Source organism: Dermacentor andersoni, chromosome 3 (genome assembly GCF_023375885.2).
Source record: "Dermacentor andersoni chromosome 3, qqDerAnde1_hic_scaffold, whole genome shotgun sequence".
NCBI lineage: Eukaryota > Metazoa > Arthropoda > Arachnida > Ixodida > Ixodidae > Dermacentor > Dermacentor andersoni.
This window is the reverse complement of record NC_092816.1, coordinates 220,787,721-220,795,335: the sequence shown is the minus strand read 5'-3', so window position 1 is coordinate 220,795,335 and position 7,615 is coordinate 220,787,721.

Genomic DNA, 7,615 nt, shown 5'->3' with positions numbered 1-7,615 from the left:
GCGCCGTCTATACACGGGCCCAGCCCGGGGCCGGTCAGTGTACCCATATCCGGAAAACTAAAAGCAGCAACCGATGGAGGTGCGGTTGCTGTTCGTCGAACTGACGAAGATCCTCCGCCGCCGGCGAAGACGCCGAAGAAACTACCTCGACGACATAATGACACGCCGCCGTCCCGACGAAGTGTGGAAGCAAATAATACGAAGACGAAAGACGACCTGACGACGTCCCAAAGCAGCCACAGGTTAACGCGACACAGCCGTCAACCGACGCAAGACCTAACTGTAACGCAAGACAAAGAACAACCGACCTCGACGTGCTTCTCGATGGCCACGCAGTCACCGCCTTAGTCGACGAAGGGGCAGATTACTCCGTCATGAGTGGAAACTTCACCGCCCAGTTGAAGAAGGTTAAGACAGCATGGGAAGACCCTCAATTTCGGACCGCTGGAGGACACCTAATTAGGCCGACTGGAATCTGCACGGCAATAATTATCGTTCATAACCGGACTTACCCTGCCACCTTCGTTATCCTCCAACAATCTTCAAGCGACGTCATTCTCGGCATGGACTTCCTAAACCAACACGGCGCAATCATCGACCTGAAGTCGAAATCGATAACGCTGTCTGAAGACCAAGCGATACTGCTGGAGAGGTCTCGTAGTCACCACACCTCGAGTGAGCTCGAAAGTCAAGTCAGCATCCCGCCTCGCTCCAGCATTGTCATTTCCGTCGGCACCAAACCACTTGCATATGTAGAAGGCGTCGTCGATTGTGACCAGCGTCTATTGCTAGACCGTGAAATTTGCGTCGCAAGAGGGATCGCTCGACTCCACGGAGGGAAAACGGAAGTGATGCTAACCAACTTCAGCCAAGAGTTCAAGCACATCAGCAAGAGCACGACAATCGCGTACATCGAGGAAATTGTGGAAACGAGCAATGCCTTTGTCCTGTCAGATTCTGCCGCATCTACCCCGCCGGCCATAGTCCCCGAAAAAGACTTCGACGTAAATCAAAGTCTCCCCATGAACAAGCAGCAAAAGCTTAGAAATCTTCTCCGACGATACCAGGATTGCTTTTCGACTTCATCGAAGATTCGACAAGCACCAGTTGCAAAGCATCGCATAATAACCGGAGAGCGCGCTCAACTTCTCCGCCAGAGCCATTACCGAGTTTGGACGCGAGAACTTGGATCTATTCGGCAACAAGTTGACGAAATGCTCCGCGACAACATCATCCAGCCGTCGTAAAGCCCGTGGGCATCTCCTGTTGTCCTGGTGAAGAAAAAGGACGGAACCCTACGTTTCTGCTTCGAATATCGTCGACTGAACAAGATCGCGAAGAAAGACGTATACACCTTTCCACGGATAGACGACGCAATGGATCGGCTCTGCAACGCTAAATACTTCTCGTCGATGGTCCTCAAGTCTGGCTACTGGTAAATAGACTTAAGTCGACGAGAGAGATCGCAAAACGACTGCTTTTATCACGCCAGACGGCCTCTACGGGTTCAAGGTCATGCCATTCGGACTGTGTTCGGCGCCTGCAACGTTCCAGCGCGTCATGGACACGGTGTTAGCAGGATTGAGGTGGCAGACCTGTCTTGTTTATTTGGATGACGTCGTTGTCTTCGCCGGAAATTTTGACGATCACTTTAGGCGGCTTGCTACAGCACTAGAGGCCATCAAATCATCAGGGCTCACCCAGAAGCCAGAAAAGTGCCGCTTTGCTTACGATGAGCTTCTGTTCCTAGGCCACGTCATCAGCAAGTCCGAAGTACGCCCCGACCCGCAGAAAACCACTGCCATCGCAAAGTTCCCGCAGCCCATCGACAAGAAGGCAGTGCGCAGTGCCTACTACATGCGCTTTGTCAAGGACTTTTCACGAATCGCTGAGCCGCCAGCGCATCTAACCAAATCTGATGTCGAGTTCAAGTGTCAAACGCCGCAGGCCAACGCATTTCAAGAACTAAAACGACGCATGCACACGTACTTGCACACTTCGACGAGGATGCCGATACCGAAATCCACACTGACGCCAGTAGCCTAAGCCTCGGTGCCGTCCTGGTTCAGCAGAAAGACGGACATGAACGGGTGATATCTTATGCTAGCCGGTCGCTGTCAAAAGCGGAAGGCAATTATTCTACGACTAAAAGGAATGCCTCGCCATCATTTGGGCTACAGCAAAATTCCGCCCTTACCTCTATGACAGGCCATTCAAAGTCGTCAGCGACCATCACGCGTTCTGTTGGCTAGCTAACTTAAAGGACCCTTCAGGGCGGCTGGCCCGGTGGAGCCTCAGACTACAAGAATATGACGTCACGGTAATATACAACTCCGGAAGACTTGTATATCACGTGCCCCCATCGATCCCCCACCGCAAGACGACGAGGACGACGACGCCTTCCTTGGAATAATAAGCGCGGAAGACTTCACTAAACAGCAGCGAGCAGACCCGGAGTTAAAAGGCCTCGTCGAGTACTTGGAAGGGAACACCAACGTTGTTCCTAGGGTATTTAAGCGCGAGTTGTCTTCGTTCACGCTACAAAACAACCTGCTCGTGAAGAAGAACTTCTCACCAGTCCGCGCCAGCTACCTTCTTGTTGTACCGTCAGCGCTGCGTCCAGAACTACTGCACGCCCTACACGACGACCCAACCGCTGGGCACCTCGGATTCTCCCGGACGCTGTCGAGGATACAGGAAAGGTATTACCGGCCGCACCTAGCCGCCGATGCCGCCCGTTACGTTAAGACATGCCGAGACAGTCAGCGACGCAAGGCACCACCGACAAGGCCAGCGGGATTACTACAGGCGATCGAACCTCCTTGCCGACCATTTCAGCAGATCAGGATGGATTTGTTGGGACTGTTTCCCACATCAACATACGGAAATAAGTAGATCGTCGTGGCGACGGACTATCTCACCCGCTTCGCTGAAACTGAAGCTCTACTGAAAGGCAGCGCAGCCGAAGTGGCGAAATTTTTCGTCGAGAACATTCTGCTGCGACATGCTGCCCCAGTAGTCCTCATCACCGACAGAGGAACAGCGTTTACAGCAGAGCTCAGGCACGCCATTCTGCAGTACAGCCATACAAGCCACAGGAGGACAACTGCCTACCATCCGCAGACGAATGGTCTCACGGATCGCCTGAACAAGATCCTTGCCGACATGCTAGCAATGCACGTCGACGTCAAGCACAAGACGTGGGACGCGGTCCTGCCGTACGTAACCTTTGCTTACAATACGGCGGTGCAAGAAACAACACAGATCACGCCGTTTAAGCTGCTTTACGGCAGGAACCCGATGACGACGCTCGACGCCATGCTGCCGCGCGGCACGCACCAAGAGAATCGTGACGTCGCGACCTATCTCCAGTGTGCCGAAGAAGTCAGACAGCTCGCCCACCTACGGATCAAGAACCAGCAGCGTACCGACAGCCGACACTACATCCTCCGACGATGCTTCGTCGGGTACCCGCCCGGCGACCGTGTTTGGGTGTGGAGCCCGATACGCCGACGAGGACTCAGCGAGAAACTATTGTGACGCTATTTCGGACCGTACAAGATCATCCGACGTATTGGCGCACTTGTCTATGAGGTCGTGCCAGACAGCATTTCGCTATCACAGCGGCGCCCCTCACCACGTGAAATAGTCCACGTAGTGCGACTCAAGCCGTACTACCGCCGTTAATGAACTTTGGGACTTCGTGTGACTCACCTTTGGACTCTGTTTCTTTTCGTTGTTTTGTTACTTTTGTTTATTAAATGTCCTTTTGTGTTTCGCTCTCTTATATTTGTAGCATCGGGACGATGCTTTTTGAAGAGGGGGGTAACGACACGTGTACTTCTTTATCTTTATCGGGTGACCGCTTCTCACCGCCTAACAAATGTTATCGCACAGCGCAGGACACGCCTGCATGTAAAAGAAGTTTCTGGAATGTTATCTATGGCTCCATGCGCTGTCTTTCCCCGCAACTTGTGTAATCTGATTGTTCGCCCAATAAAACGCCAGTTTCTATAATTTCAGTTTGGCTGCCTTCTTCACCGTCACTACTACGTGACAATATGGGTTTCTACGCGCATCCCCGCGATTCAACGCAATACCTTAAGTGACTTTCAATATAAGCAAAATACATAAGTCGTAAAGCTGAGGTGTCAAAGTGCTCGCGGGCTAGAATTAAGCCGTAGCAACCAGATGACAATCTAGAGCAGACACTGTTTATGCGATCTTCCCATTGCAGGTGCTTATCAAATTACCCCAAGGTATGTGTAAGAACTTGCCTTATCCAATGGGATACTATTTATATGTGTGTTTAAAGGTGCAGTATCTACAATATTGAAGCGTGACTGAAAAACCATATATGTTGTTTTCTTTGTGTTAATTGTTAATTTGTTAGCCAAGAACCAGTGAGAAATTCTATTCAACTCTGCATTTGCCTTATGACTATGCTCTGCAATATGATCGGCAGTTGCTATAATACATGTGTCATCTGCGTACATGAATATTTCTGCAGAGTCTACAATTTGTTGCACGTTATTTATATACCAAGAAATAAGAAGCGGACCTAATACGGAGCCTTGAGGGACTCCACTAACAATATTTTGTTTTGGAGAAGTTACGTTATTGATTTTCACGACCTGAGATCGATCGTGCATATAACTTGATAAAAAGTCATATACCTTGCCTCAAAAGCAAAAATGTTTTTAGTTTTTCCAATAAGATGGAATGGTCCACTGTGTCGAGTGCTTTCTTTAAGTCTAAAGAGATGACAGCTACTAGTTTATTTAGTTGTAAAGCCATATTTATCTTTTTCGTTAACGTGAAGACTGCAGTAGCTGTTGAGAAACGAGGTCTGAAGCTATGTTGATGATGGTAGAGCACATTGTACTTATCAAGGAATATTTTCATCCGATTTGATAAATTTTTTAAAGAACAGTATTGATTATGGTTAAAACAGAGATTGGCCTATAAGTTGAAGGGTCAGACGGATCACATTCTTTATGGATTGGAATGACTTTGGCAATTTTTAGAGAATTTTGATACATTGCTTGAGTAATAGAGAGATTGAACAACAATGTTGAGCTTGGGTGTTGCCCCGTTTGCTGCTGCTGCAGATCAAGGCGTTCGTCCGTGAAGAGGTCGCTCGTCAGCTTTCCTTGATTCCACTTAAACACGGCCAGTAAAGTACTCCGTTGCCGCCCGCTCTCCAATCTGTCATCACATCACAGCCGGCCACATTTCGCCTTCTCTCCAGCAGGCTCCGACGGGCGCTACCCTGACGTACGCCGATGTCGCGACGAGGCCTGCACCACAGACCTACGGCCTCCTTCGCCCACCTCTGCGCCCATCCGTATCCCCTCCAGTCCGGCCACTGGTGCACTATGCACGACCTCAAGACCATTGGCGCACGGAAGACAATCGTTCGATTTGTTTTTATTGTGGCCGTGCTGGACATGTGGCACGTCACTGTCGTCACTGTCGCTTGCTTACACTGAACGTCCCCAACAATGTGCGTCCATATGCGCCACGTTTCCAACAACCAACGCCGCAACTATTCGGACACCTTTTAATCTCCTGCTGCCGTAGAGACCACATTCTCCGCCGCTCGCCGTTCATCTTCTCCTCGCCGCCCCTCCCTTTCCCCTGTGCACGGACGGCAGAGCCCTCTGCGCCAGGAAACCTAAACATCGCAGTTCAGGAGGCGAGAACTGCGGTGTCAGCGAAATGTATAAGGCCTCACACTTTCCCGAAGAACGTTATTCAAGTCGCAATAGAAGGAACATTGACGCTAGCACTTGACACTGGCGCTGCACTGTCAGCGATAGATCTCCGTATTTGCCGCAAGATAGGAAAAGTGACGACGCCGCTTTCTGGACTGTCCCTTCGGACTGCCAACACGCAGCACGTCGAGCCATCCGGCGCCTGCACCGCTCGTGTAGTCATTCAGGAGGTCATTTTTGGCAGCACTGCTTCTTAAAATGAGCCCTTAGCAATTCCAATCGCAGCGAAGTATGCGTGCTCAGCTTCCTAATACTTTTCTCATGCGGGGGGGGGGGGGGGGCGCTTGCATGGAGTTTAGGGTCTCTGATTACTCTTTCGTTAACTGCATGACGGAATGTATTTATTTGTTAGTTCTATAAAGGAGGTTTATTGGGGTTCGTAGCGACCGCCGGTTCTACGACGCACCGAGCACAGACCTCGAGCTCGAGCCTCTGCTGCGCGCTTCATGCTGCCGATGCTGCTGACTGCGCGCACGTTCGTCATCTTCCTTACAATGGCCCCGCGGAAATAAAGGAGCCATCCTGGCGACTTAGTTTTCTGGAAGGACGGTAGAATTGTGATGCGGCTTGAGACGCTGAACGTGAACGACTTCGCGGTTACGACGTCGCATGTCGGACGGCGGCGTTAGCGGCTCAACCAGGTAATTAGCGGGTGATGTTCTCTCGAGAACGCGGTATGGACCGTCGTACTTCGGAAGGAGTCTTGAAGCGAGCCCAGGCGTGCGGTGCGGCACTAACAACCAGACGAGAGCGCCCGGGAGAAAAGTGGGAGTCGAGTTTTGGGCATCGTGAACGGCTTTTTGGCGGTTCTGGTCGTCCGAGGTGAATCGGTGGGCAAGCTGGCGACATTCCTTTGCTTGTCTGGCGGCTTCCGAGATCGGCAGGCATTCGGATGGGTCCGGCCGGTAGGGCAGAATGGTGTCGATAGTGTGCGAAGGATGACGGCAGTAAAGAAGGTAAAAGGATGAGAATCCGGTAGTGGCCTGAGTCGCGGTGTTGTAGGCGTAGGTGACAAACGGAAGGACTAGGTCCCAATTAGAGTGATCAGGTGAGACATACATGGCGAGCATATCACCAAGAGTTCGATTAAAGCGTTCCGTGGTACCGTTAGTCTGGGTGATAAGCAGTGCATTTACGATGAACAATAGCGCATTCAGCAAGCAGTTGTTCGATGACTTCAGATAAGAAGACGCGGCCTCTATCGCTTAAAAGTTCACGTGGACCTCCATGACGAAGGAGAAAACGGCGAAGTAGGAAATTGGCGACCTCCTGCGCTGTAGCATTTGGTAGTGCAGCAGTCTCCGAATAACGGGTTCAGTGGTCTACCGCAACGATTATCCACCTGTTGCCGGCAGGAGTCAACGGAAGTGGCCCGTAGAGATCTATGCCCACGCGATCAAAGTGTCGGGATGGGCATTGTAAAGGCTGGAGTTCACCGGTGGAGTTGTGCGGTGGCGCTTTCCGGCGTTGGCACTCATGACAAGAGCGGACGAACTTTCGAACGAAATTATACATTCCCCGCACATAATAGCGGTGTGGAAGTCTTTCGTAGGTCTTGAAGACTCCCGCATGTCCACACTGAGGATCGACGTGGAACGAGGAGCAGAGCTCTGATCGCAAGATTCTCGGAATGACGAGTAACCAGGTGTGTCCCTCTGGGGTATAGTTGCGTCGATATAGTCGCTGGTCGCGAATCGCAAAATGAGGCACTTGGCACCGAAGCGTACGTGACGCTGGAACTTTCGACGTATCCGAGAGAAGGTCGAGCAGAGATGCAGTCCAGGGATCATTACGCTGTGCAGCAGCGATAGTGTCAATGTCCAGAGAGGATAATGTGC